Genomic DNA, 14,131 nt, shown 5'->3' with positions numbered 1-14,131 from the left:
CATCGTCAAAACCACTCTTGTCTCCGTCTCTTGTCATTTCTCTTTAATCAAAGTTGTCGCGGATCTTTTCGGGGGGTGAGCCAGGTGCTTCAAGCGCCAGAACAAAGAGCCAAGTGTGCGGAACACCTGATAAAAAGAACCAACTTGTTATTCCCCCCAGTTCCTCAGACTCTCTACCTGTCACACGCTGGTGAGCCGAGCGCTGCCGTGATCTTTAGGAAGGTGTTTACCAGTTTGGGACGGGAGTCGAGGCTTGTTACCGGGCGTCGTGAGTGAGACGCAGCTGTCGGAGGAAGGCAGCGGCGCTGATAATGTTCCTATTTGGCCCTCGGCATGTTTTCTGTGGTTTGATACATGTGAGAGCGTGACGCTAACGACAGGTGACGCGAGCACAGATGATGGTGGTTTTCCCAAATCTGTCTGTTTCCACTGTTTCACGGTGACGGCTCCACCCGTGACTGAACTTGGTTTTGACATATCTTTTGGTTCGTAACACTTTTATGGATATGCTTTTCCTCCTCTCACTCTTTCTGCTGGAGATAATTATTTTGCTCTTAGCAACTTACTTATTTATGCTAATTATATATATATATATATATATATATATATATATATATATATATATATATATATATATATATATATATAAGTAGAAGGGGAGATTGAGTCGATGACAAAAAAGCATAATCTCAAAGAAACAAAATATATATAACATAAATAAGAAAGATATGATTTTTAAAAAAAGGTTTTAACAAAAAAGAAAATAAAAAGTCCCAACAACAAAATATCTAGGGAGATCACAGCAATCACAAAAAAATTGCTTGTAAAATAATTCAAATAACTAAAATAAGGCCATGAAGAAAAAAAATGTAATCCCGAAGTATTATCATTATAATTGGAAAATAAAAAGGTGTGATCCGAACAGGATTACCAATGGAAAAATGAAAAAAAACAGTGCACTATTCACTGTCTTCCACAACATCGAAGAAGTTTTCTTCAGCCATTTGTCGGAACCAAATGTGAGCCTCCTTTTGAACTACAGTAGATGATCCAAACCCAGCCATGGAACTTCACCTGCAGACGCATGCTGGTTATTCCACATTAGCCAATCCATAATTCAGGGTTATGGATAGTTAAGGTCATCGATCTGTGAAGCCATGCTGACGCCAATCTACTTCTCCACAAGGTTTCTCATCTTGCGATCAATCCAACCAATCTACCAAGACTTAAAGCTAAAAAGTCTTGACCTACTCATGTCCTTCCTGCTGCTGCAGCTGGCGTGGATCGATCCAGAGACCAGTTGCAAATATTCTCATGACGTTGAACATCTTTTGCGAAAAGACACCTTGGTCTGGTTTTGCTGGTACATCCAGTTGACGTTAAGGACAGATAGGAGTGAAAAGTTTGACAAACCTCTCTCGGCAAACCCTTTGTCTATGAAGGAAAAATGGGTGCAAAATAGATTTGTAGTCACAGAGGTGAAGTCACAAAGAAAAGCATTCTATGAGCTGAGCACATGAAGAATTTAATTTCACATTGTTGAAGTTTTTTCCTGCAATTTGAAAAAAATCTACAGGTCCTCAGATATATTTTTTCAGATATATTTTTTGCAAGTGTACAAATCCACTGGTGCGAGTGCACAAATCACAGTGTCTGTGCGCCATCACTTTCGCTCCTCCTGAACTGAGATATTGGGTGCAAAACTACTTGACTTGACTGCAACTTGAGCACTTGCAGGTCTGTGAGGCGGGGTCTCTTCGGAAATGACGGTTACTCTGGCCAATCAGAGTTCTCGCGTTTACACCGCCTCGGAATGCACCGGAGCTGGCAACAAATCTGACAAAACCAGCCTCTTCGCCCCAGTGCCAGGTGTTACAAAACCAAATTACTTTGGAGTAAATATACGTACTGCTCGCTGTATGTGCAATGTTAGCCAAAAAAACGTCAACAATGTGAAATTAAATTCTTCATGTGCTCAACTCATAGAATACTTTTCTTTGTGACTTATAATTTATAGGTTACGCATAGTCAAATTTATCGGCACCTCCTCTGTGACTACAAATCCAATTTCGCACCCACTTTACCTTCATATTTGTCCCCCCTCAGTGATAAAGACCTGTGCAAGGAGTCTCCGCACTTTGACCTAATGTAGCCCGGAAAGGCTTCAGCTGACCACGGCCCTGGCATTTACCTGCATCCACCAGATATATATGGGCAACAAATGAAACGCTTTCCAGCAAACTCCAAACAAGTGACACGCGTGTCATTTCGCTGCTTGTACATACAGTATTAGTGTTGTTGTTTTTCTAGCCTCCATCTCATCAGGCTCAGCTAGCGATCGGTGTATCACATATCAAAACGACTGCTGGCAGCAAAATATTAGTTTTTCTTTGTTTTGTGTGCAGTCTGCTGAAGGACTGGCAGCGCCTCGCGTGTATCTCAAATATCAGCAGACGGGCGTCATCCTTTGTGGCGCTGATCTCCCAAGAAAAATAATGTCTTGTGATTTCCCACAAGGAGTGGAATGGCTCAAAGCTGCATTGATCCCTGGCCGGCCCTGCCAGTAATTGGGATGCGGGCCGCGCTACACTGCCATTGATTCCTCAGGGTAGCCAGGTTATGCCATCGGTGTAGCACTACAATGACTAAATAACAGCACGGCCCGTGATCTTAATGCCAGAAGCCAAGCACGGGTATTGATTTCATTACTGAATGCCTCCTAGGTTCTAGGCACATACATTTTTTTATTGATCGGCCGCAGTGTCCACGTTACTTTCACAACTGTCACCCGCCGCCGCCAATCAATGACAGCAGAATGCTGAGCGCGTGCGATTGCATAGCTACGCTGGGGTCGCGATAAATCCAGAGGCACATGATCAGGATTGGAAAGGTGACCCCGGCCCAAAAGAATTGATAACTGTTTCCCACCGCGACCGGCTATGTGATTAACTTGTCCAATTGGGTTCCATTTGACCTCGATCAGACGTGTGGACCGAGGGCAGAGGGGGAATAAGGAACGGCACAAGCACCCGACAGGGAGAATCCAGATAAGACGCTATTGATGATGCATGTCTCCCTCATAACCTCAAAAGGAGCAGAATCATATCAGTAACTGGGCAAAGTTTACTTGCCTGGAACATGAAAATGAAAGTCCTAAAAGTCCAGTCAGTCCATTATATAATGGCCAAGGATCTTTGGAAAAAAATAAAAAGGCATTTAAAATGGTGGGCTTTGAATCACTTCTAGTGTGATCAACCTCATCTATTCTTAAGTTGGAGATTTTGTGTATTGGATTGAATATTCCTCAGTCACTCTGGTTTCCTCCCACAGCCGCAAAACAAAGGTTGAAAGCTGACTAAATAGCCAACCGGTGTGAATGATTATTTGTCTATATGTGCTCTATAGTCGGATGACTTTCCAGGGTGTCCCCTGCCTCTTGCTCTACTAACCTAGAGTACACATTAGCACCAACTGTGACAATGTCAGTTGTTAGCACTGGCTCACTGGAAGTGAATCACTGGTCCACAAGCAGCATTTGGGAAGTCTTCTTTGGAAGCTTTGTTGGAACATGGCCGCTCTGAACGAGAGATGCTGCTGAACTCACTTCTTCCTTGATCTGTTTTTGGGGTCTACAGTCAGCTATGTGTGGTTGGGGGTTAAGTCCTTACAAGAAAAGAGTCTCCAGTAGATGACAGAGCAAAACATCCAAACTCCATTTTTCTCATAACAGTAATAGGATCACGGCTGGCAGAGGATAGAAAGAGAAACTGGCCCTGACCAGTGGGTCACAGCAGTCCAGTCTGGACGTTTGCAAGGTTTCGACCCAGCTACACAGAGACCTCTGTTATGAGTAGCCTGCAAAAACAAGAGGAGAGCTTTTAAATAAAGTGAATGCACAGGTTCATACTCAACACATTGGCTCCGAACACATTTCCCTCAGCTGAGCAGTTTAAGCAGCAGAACTTAATGTGTTGGATCAGAACTCCACTTTCCATGAATTCGCTTCGGAAAGGACTGCCATTTTGGGTACCACCGAGCGAAAGGTCTTGTCTTTGAGAAATAAACCCAGCAGTCCGACCTTGGTACGATCAGCCAGAACTCTTTTGATGAGAAGCCCCTTTACATCTTTGAGACACAACATTATACTTCCTGATGTTTTGTGTGGGCTGGGGTCGGCGCCCCCCGACCGGGACCGTGTGCAGACCTTTCCTGTCCAAACGCTTCCTAATGAAGAAGCTCATTAAGGACTAGCAGCTGCTGTACATACTTAATGAGGCGCACAGCCGCCCGTCAGGCCTTCAGGCTTCATCTTCCTACTCAGGACTGATCATGGTCCAGCACCTTTGCTATGTCCGTGTTTTCACTGATGAGGTTGATGATGACGAAGCCCATTTGCCAAACACATTAGCAGATGGACCTCAGGCTGAGGATGGAGTGTTGGAGTGGGCGAGTGGCGTTTTATGAGGGAATACTTCATTTGAGTGGAACCACGACCAACTTGGATTGAAACTTCAGGACTGTCAAAATCTGCAAGGTGGGCAGCCATTAGTGCTGAAGCCTCACTGCTCCCTGGTTAGACTCCAGCATGAGGGTTTGGAGTGAGCCTCGGTCTTTTCTGAGTGCATTCTACCTGCTTTTGACTGGGTCTTGCTCCGGGCACATTGGTGTCCTCCCAGTCCAACAGGTGAGAGACGACACTAGGAGCTAGTTGGTCTCCATTTAAAAGCATTTTTTCCGCACCTACCTGCCTACGAATGACGTCTAAATAACTGATCACGAAAGCGGTTGCCGTATCGATACTGTCGGATGCAGGCAGTGCTTCATCCTGACTTTCATCTTGAGGAATCCTGCTCGTGTCATCAAGTCTTGCTTATCTGTGGTTCACTCCGGGTCTCCATCTGGTCGGTCAAGTCAGTTCAGCATTAATAGCGGCGCCTCACTCAGCATTAATGACGACGTGAGAGCGGCCAGTCTCTCGCCGGAGAGCTGATGGATGAGGGAGGAGATCGCAGCCTGATCTGAACCGATAAACACAAAAATATCCGCTCCATTACGAAAACATGAGGAAAAAATTGTAAGAAATGTTTGACCGCATGAACGGCGTGAACCGTTGGGCGAGGTCCCTGGCACTACATGCTCATCCATAACTCGCTTGCATCCATAAAACATATGCCATTAAACACAGCCAAAGGCTTGCACATTGTTTGTATTTGTTCCTGAACTGTTCCATGTGCAAACCCAAGAGGGAGCAGTCCATAGACGCACTTACATGCATATAGTTCTATGATCCCTGTAACAGTAAACAGTAGAAACAAGTCTAGCTTTAGATGCTAGTGAGTTAAAAGATCTTTGACTTGGCAAAACCAGGTGCTGAAAGGAGCTGTTGAGGCTTAGACGAAAAGAATAATCAACAACAACGTGCTGCATAGAAGCATAGAAGGATAGAGAAGCACCTCCAGACTCAAGTCCACTAAATGCAGGCCAGGAGCAGGAGAGGAATCTATCCACCTCATACTGCAGCACCTGGTCCAACTCCTGCCCATGCGTTGACTTCAGGGAGGTGACAGGCCTGGTAGCTGAAGCAAAGTAAAGGGGCAGGAAAGTGTTTCAATGTTCAACTAGAGGTGGGCTGCAGAGGCCTCGTAACTTTTACTGAATAACGTTGGAATGAGAGGTAAGGATCAGCTGAAAAGCTGTCAAGGAGCTTGTAACTACCGCAGAAGGGAGCTGACATTTGCTGTACTGCAAAGGCTTCTCATGGAGCCACGAGTGCGACACGCACCCAAGTCTGATCAGTCTCTCAGCCTCGGTGCCTTGTGATAAAAACTCCTTGAGACCCTTGGGTGCACCACTGATGACATGTCACGCGCCACCCTCTCCAGCTCTGCGGTGTTTGACAGCCGTCACCGGTGCATGACAGTTGGTTCACGATTGTAGTTTTTAACTTATTTTCTATACAGGGAACCTTTGATAATTACATTGGTCGACTCGACTGGTCGAGTATTTTATCAGATGGAGTGGCCGTCATAGGTTTTCTATACGCGGTCGTCTGCCTTGGTTCACATCAACACAAGCAGGTCTCCTGCTGCACTGGCACCTCGGCGAAACACCGTGTCGAAAATAGTTGGATATTGGACGGAGCTCCACTCCGGTATTGGCGGCGGCGTCCTCTTCTCACACTCTCACAGGCAGCGCTAATGCTACAAACCCGCATCAGTTAGGGACCATCAACAAATTGTAAAGTGGTCAAAGTATCAGTGAAATCTTCAATAAGGCAATGGAAAACAACTATTTCAGGAGAGAGAATTGTGAAAAGGTTTTTCATCACACAAGACAAAGGACTGACAGTTTGTATAATGAGAATAGAATATGACTAAATGATCATTTATTCACATTATTTTTAATATTTCTTCAATAACATCGAGTGAATGTGTCCAGATGGCTCAATTTAACCCCTAAATAAAGCTGGCAGAGCAGTCTGTAAGGCACAAGCGGCTTCTACCAGAGACGTGACATATTGAATTTCTCATCTCTACACTTAGTTAACTATTATATTTATACATAAACAAATAATGATGTTGGAGACAAACTCCACTAACAAGTTTCATCATGAAACAGTTTCAAGAGAGACTGTAATGTGTCCAACACATGGCATGAAAAAGTTATCACCGAAATTACAACAGTTATTGTGATCATTTTTTTGGTTCATATTGCCCATCCCTGGTGCAAACTGATGAAAGTCTTGGAGATGGAAAGTTTCATTCCTAAGGCTTAGCAGAGGACAGGTGAGATGTTAATTCCAAAGGAGAAAAGCACCTCAACCTCAAAGTGTTTTGCTCCACAAGGTTTCATTCACGCCACTCACGCACACTAGGACGAGGACAGGGGGAAAAGAATAAATAATGACACCGTATTTTGAAGCCTTACACAAGTTAGCAGACAGATAATATTGCATTCATGAACTAATGAAGCTCTCCGGAGGCGTGATGTGTTAACATACAGTAGCTAATGTTGTGTGGCTGTCACGTCGCACTCTGCGGTCCAGGATTGTTTTCTTCCTCTCATCAGAAACAGGCTGAACAAAAGCGCAGCACGCTGGGTGATCCGGTTTTGAACAAAGCTCCTTCTCTCTCCCGTCCTGCGAGTGCGACTCCCAGACTCTCGGCCCTGACAAAGGAGTATAAATCTCGTCAGGCAGGATAATTACCAGGATAATTTTATCCGTAATGATACTTGTCAGTCAAGGGGAGCTGTTGAAATTAAAGAACTTCTGCTTTGTGAGATTTTCACCCCAGATTTATCGGCGACAGAGGAAAAGTCAGAGAAACTTTTTTTTCTGTCTCAAGCAGACTTCATAAATCCTTCTGTGGGAGCCACAGTGGCATTTCTCAGCAGGTCTCCGGAGTTTGTGCTTCGCTTGTTCTTTTAATATTCACCTGGGAAGCAAAAGCTGTCTTTGTCTTAAACACTGGTTTAAAATATTCATCTTTTTCACATCACAGTTTAACACAGCCACAAGTCCGAGCTCTTATTATATGATGCAGCTGCTTATGAGTGACATGCATCATGATAGTGCATCATGGGAGTGGAATTGGATTTTTTAAGGCAGATCGAAATGTGTTCACTACATGTTTTCAGCAGGAACATAATAGACACCTTTTCACCAAAGAACTTAAACAGAAAGTTGTTTTCTCTCTGCACTCTGGTTTCCTCCCACTCACCGAATGCATATAGAGGTTGATTTATGACTCTAAATTATCTGCTGGTGTGTGTGTGTGTGTGTGCGGGCATGGAGGTGTGTTTAAGCTTGTCTGTCCTAGTGGACCAATTTTGGGCCTTGTGGGGCCATTGTGTTTTCTTGGGCCGACACCCACAAGGTTAAGCCTCAATTTGAGGATAAGGGCTTCAAAACAACAAGGTCATTATACTTAGGTTTAAGCTTGGTTCAGAGTCCTGGTTAAGTTAAGCCATTTGTTTGAGCGGGTTAAGTTTAAGTTAGGGGAAAGAATGAAAGTCAGTGAAATGTACAACAAACATGCTGTACAACTGTGCGTGTGTGCGTGTATGTGTGTGTGTGTGTGTGAAAGCGCCAGTTTTTATGAGTGTGTGAATAGTGTTTATCCTGCCTTGTATAGTCCAATTCTTGACAAAACAGCTCCTTGCGGTGACCATTTGGCGATGGACTGGTGGAGATTCGTCTCAGAACAGTTGCATAAACATCAGCTGTGCTTCTGTAAAACTCAAGTTGCATTTATATATCTTATATTTTATACTATTATAAGATCCTATTGTCAAATGTCACCACAAAAATCTAAACGAAAGATTATTCATGTGAAAATATGAAATAAATTCCAGGTGGTGCCGATTGGTTACCTAAAGAAAATCTCAGTAACAAACATTCCGCACTTTCATATCAGTTAAGATGCCACTATGCAGCGCGAGATATCAAGAGAAAATTTTTAGAAGATGAATGATACGTTGATTTTTGGTTTAAAACTAACTAACTTTTTTTTTCTCGTCTTCAGCTAATAAAAATATTAATCTGAGTAAGTGATTTATTTATGTATTTATTTGGCTCAAAGGTCTAGTCAGCATATTCAAGTTTGATGTTTGTGGAGTAGAAAATGTTTCAATTAATTTGAAATATTCAATATAGTCATCTAAATGCCAGTATCCATACATTTAAGAAACCAAAATGTGGACAGATATAGGTCACCAACTAAATGTTTATCAGACTAATATGCATAAACCGGGCAGTCACACGGCATCTTGAAATACATTGGCTGGTAAGGGACGTGAAACTGCTCCGCTTTTCCACTGTCACATGGTAAACTCCGCCACTGCTAATGATCATCGCAAGTTTGAGTAGGAAACATGGACGACAACACGTTTTCGAAATCCACATTCCAGAAATTGGGCTCATCTTCTTCGACCCGAAAAAGAAAGCAGATAAAGAAAATAGCTAGCGACAGGGAGTAAGTCAAGAACACAGACTGGTTTCTCTCTGATATTCATTTCGTCTCATTCCAGTTCACAAATATTATTGCTATTTGTTTGAATACTTACTGGTGTGTATAAGCGTAAAGAAACTTTTCGACAGCGATCACATTTTTAGCACAACTCGTGACACTTGGGAAGCAGCGTAGCACATCATTTGATGGACGCATAAAGAGAGCTGAGCTCATGGCATTGCTTATGAACCAGCAGCACACATGCTTTGATTCTCAACTCTTCCAGTAGAGTAAAATGCAGTGAACTGGATCAATTGCTTTGTTGTTGTCGAAACTTTTTTTTTTTTTTGTCATTCGTTTCAATTCAAAGAATGAAGTAATCGGGTCAAATTTTCGTTTGAGTGGCATTTTCCTGATCTGAATATTGATCAGGCGAAAGACATGCAGGCCGGCGGGTCCCGAGTCAAGCTACCGTGGACTGCAGCTAACAGATGGTCACTGTTGCTGCCGCGTTCGCATTACTCACCATGACAAACCGGCAGCTTTTTTTTTAGGGAACGTAATGTGGCGGGTTGCACGGCGGCGGCTGTCATCTTAGGACATCATTCAACTTGACACTTAATTTGGCGCTCACACTCGCGCTGCTCAATATGCAGACATTTGTGTTGCGGGCAAATCTTGGAAATCCAGGACAGGCCTTTTAACAAAACAGTGCACTTGATCATCGTGTCGGCGCGGAAGGAAAGCAGAACTCGGTCCTCGCAGCGACGAAACATGGCACTTTGATCTGGAATCCCAAATTCTTCAGACTTGTCGCCGGGTTTTTGGTGTTTTTTATAAAGGGGGCCACTTAAATTATTTCTGAGCCGCTGTTTGGAGGCTGGGTGGCAAAGGTAAAGGCCTCCTGCGGATAAGAGGAGATGAAAGCTGGAAAACAAAAGACATCACTGCCTGGATGTTATAATATTTAGCATAAGCAGTGGCAAACATTTCTTCAAGGAATACATGTCGTGTGCTTTCTTTTAAAAAATTAACGGCGAGGAGCTGGGACCCCGTTATTCGTGGTATCACTCAACAAAGGCAAATGAACAATCAGTTATGTCAAAGTTTGACAATGACAGAATTAGAGCAGGGTTTCTCTCGGCTTCCTGTCCCCCACAGGGAACCTGCCGCACACCACTCAGAGAAGAAGTTTACTTTGGTTGTCATTTGAAATTAGGCTCATTTGCATTTTCGCAGCAGAACAGGGCCGTGTGAGAAACAACAGTGCCAGCGAGAGGGGCGAGGGGAGCGGCGGCGCCTCTTTGAAATGGAACTTTGGAGAAGATCAGTGGGACGAGCTGTCTGGTGATCACCCCTGCAGGGATGGAAGAGGCGGCAGAAGATGGAGGAGCTTAAAACTGGCTTTTAAAATATGTGGTCCTTTAATTCGCCATTTAACTGAATTTACAGAAGAACTTCGTCTCTGGGTCGACCTTTGACCCTTGACTCAAGGTCACCAAATATTTGTCCAGCCCTCTTTCATAGCTCACCGTCATCTGGTCGCAATTTAAAAGGACAAGACATCTAGATAAATCTATTTCTACAGTAAAATGATTCATGTTCTTGTTTGTGTCTCAAAGGATGACATCATGTTTGTTTTGTACATTCGAGTCCGGTGTTTTGACTCCCATCTTTTTTGCGATAAAGGTCATTATCTGAGTCGCATTTTCAAACTTAAAGCTTCTCCTCATCATACTTAACAATGTTGACATTTTATTTGTATTTAATTCATTTTATTAATATTTAATCCCTTTACTGTGTCACTGTCATATATTATTACAAATTTTTTAATCAAATTAAGAATTTCTGCTCGCATAAAAAATTATTTACCTCGTCCAGTGCTGTATATCTGAACCTGGTGTCTGTTTATAATAATAATAATTATTATTACTATCATTATTATTGTTGTTGTTATTATTATATTACTGTTGTTGTTGTTGTTGTTATTATTATGAACAAATTTAAATTGAATTCCATATATTTCTGTTCATGTATTTATTTTATTTATTTTTTGTTTTTAATCTATAGGATCATTTCTTTCCCATATTATGAAGTTACATTTTAGTGTTTGTTTTTCAACCATGAAGTCAACTTTTATTAATTTTGCCTTTTTTCTTTTTCTTTGTATATCTGGTTGATCACTTCACCTGGGCTGTGAAATCACAAAAAAACATGAAAAAAAAGCAAACAAAATTGACAGTTATTCCAAATTAAGTATCACTAGTACGACTTTAACAAAAACATTGAGCGATAACAATCGGCAAGTACTGGAGGCCAAATTCAGCGTTGTACATCATGTAGCATTGTAAAGTTTTTTGCAAGAATGAAGCACTGTTTGAAACATGCACTGCATTTTCAATCTTCAATCTGTGGGAGTGAAATATCATAAATATCATAACAATTGACACATGGTAGCTAGCATTAGATCTTCTTCGAATGACTTTTATTAGTTAATGTTTTGTAGTGCATTTTATTGATCTATTTTAATTCATTTCATGCCGTACTTCACCTGAGGAAAATGCCGTCTGATTCACTCTTCTCCTCATCAATGCTACACCACAGCTACGCCACTTGAAACGTGAGCGTTTCGCTCGGTTGTCGTCTTCCGTGCCACCTTCCGTGATTCCTCTTCTGAGACGTCACAGGATTCGTGAAGTTACTCCCGCAAGAGAGAGTTCTAGCCCGGGGCCACCGGTGAGTCAGATCTGCTTGGAGAACTTCTCTAACTATTTGCCTTTCTTGTAAAAATCCAACATGTAGAGTTTGACTCCAGTGTGAAAAGTTCAGGGAGAGCAAACTTTAGGAAGACGTCACCCAAACCCTGAATCGAAAGGAGGTTATTGGATGGTTTTGACTGATGATTAATGGCTGCTGCTTCCGTAAGACTTGCTCTGCAACTCATGCATCACACACCAGATGATTATTTACAGTATATTAACCCATTTCCTCGGTGTTTCCACAGATTTTCAGTGCAGCTTAAAAATTCCCGACTCCAGGCAAAAGAGTACTGAAAAACTAAACACGACGCTGATGTTCCAAAACGTCTCCAAAGAATCAATGAGGAGGATTTTCACGGGAGAAGAGCACCGGCGAGCGTTTCACATGCTGTCGGGATCATCGCTGACCCTCATGCAGCCGACGGGTCGATGCCGAGGACGCAGACCACCAAGTATTGATTGATTCATCAAAGCTTATGTTCTTTTGATCAGCACCATTTACCAGCGGAGGCAAAGTGGAGCGGCGTTTTTATCCACTCGCTTATATCGCCCCATGAAAACAAAAACTCTTTAAAATGAACTGTCATGCTAAATAAACAGGAATTTGTGTAGATCTATGTAGAAGTTGTTTTATGTGATGGAATGTGAGGATGGATTCATATTTGTGTATTTGAGAATTTGTTTGTTTTGGGGGGATTGTTTGTTTTTTCAGATGCTTTTTTACAAAAAAAAATAGTGCTGTGTATTTCATATCGCTGCACAGTCCGATTTTTCTTGCGTACTGTATTTTTGTAGTGTTGCATATACTCATCGAAAATGAAATATGAAACTCAAATCCTTAAGTCTCATACTCGCAGAGAAATTTCTTGCTCACACTCAAATGACTTACAAAAGCTCACATAACCAAACCTCTTGTACATGTGACGTCACATATATTAAACCTCTGACACACTTTATACCTCTCACATATACAGTACATGTCAAACCTCTTGAACGCACCTATTAAACCTTTATTAATGAATCTTCTCTCACGTGTTTGAAACCTCACGCACTCACCAAACCTCTTGGACACACATGAAATAACTTGTAAACACACACAAAACCTAAAACACAGACATCAAATCTCTTGCACACACAAATGAAACCTTTGGTACACACATAAAAAAAAAAAAAAACTTAAATGAAACCTAACACACACAGTATTTAAAACCTCAAATACACATATGAAACCTGTCACACACATAAATGAAAGCAGTAACAAGCCCTTAGGAACCTTTACCGGTGGAAACGTCTTGCGTCGAGGGGAGACCATTTGAGAAATGTTTTTTTTCTTTTTTTAACATGAAAGTTTGGTTGTTTTTCAACACAGTCACAAAAGATGTTCTTAGTTTACCCAAAGAACAAGTGTATCTTAACTCCTCAAATGTAAGTGGACAAAAGTTGTGTTTGCACTCGTAGGTTGAGGAGAATGACAGGGTCCTCTGTTGAATCTGTGCACTTCAGCCCAGCGCTCGCCTGCTTTGCAAACACATCTTGTTTCATTTTTAATGATCTCCTCAAGTGCAAAGATTCAGGTCTTCCTTTGCTCCAGGACTCCCTCCCCCTTCACAGCTCCTCACTCTTATTTTTTTTCTCCTCTCGCCGCCGCAAACTTGACGTGAATCCGCTGCTTATAATTTCTGAGGTGAACGGCGGCTCCATCTTTGAAAGAGCCCCTCATTCCCTGCCCGCCCTTGAGTTCTCCCAATGTCAGTGTTCACTTCAAAAGCCTCCGAATGAGCTCTGAGGACTCCATTGAGACTTCCCATTGCAAACAATTATTCCGTCCGCACCGCTTTGACAGAGATTTCTGGAGATTTATATTACCCGGCCGTGAATCTGATTCCTCTGTGTCTCAGCGGTGCCTCGTGCTTCACAGCCGTTGTGCGATTGACCCAAACTTGAGCTGAATGTTGATTATCCTCCGCAGAGCTGATTTCAGTCAAAACAGTCAGAGGAGCGATTTGAAGAGCAGATTTACTTAAAAGCAGAGTTCAAATGGGGGAGATACTTTTTTTCACACGGCCAAGTTTGCGTCAAAATGTCTCCCCTCGTGCACCAGCCCAGGTGAGGCCCTGTGTCCTCGGCCACCGGAAAACCGGGATACGGACCACACTTTTTCTTCTTCATCCACTTGCCAGAATCATATTTTCAAAATCCTTGAAACCAAAGGAGCCCGTGCAAGCGCTGATATATTCGGTCCGTGTTGAGGCCTGCATGGCTTCAGCTGTGCTGATCTAATAAAGTACATTGGACTTCCTTTTTTAGAATTTCCATTCCCAATAAATTATGGTGGACATCGTATGATGTCCGCTCCAACTTCCTAAGGAATCACCAAGGCCGTCATCACTTCATGGACGCCCTCTGGTGGCATCGTGGGCA

Source organism: Synchiropus splendidus, chromosome 4, assembly GCF_027744825.2.
Source record: "Synchiropus splendidus isolate RoL2022-P1 chromosome 4, RoL_Sspl_1.0, whole genome shotgun sequence".
Classification (NCBI taxonomy): Eukaryota; Metazoa; Chordata; class Actinopteri; order Syngnathiformes; family Callionymidae; genus Synchiropus; species Synchiropus splendidus.
The sequence above is the reverse complement of the archived record's forward strand: the minus strand, read 5'-3'. Positions refer to the sequence as shown.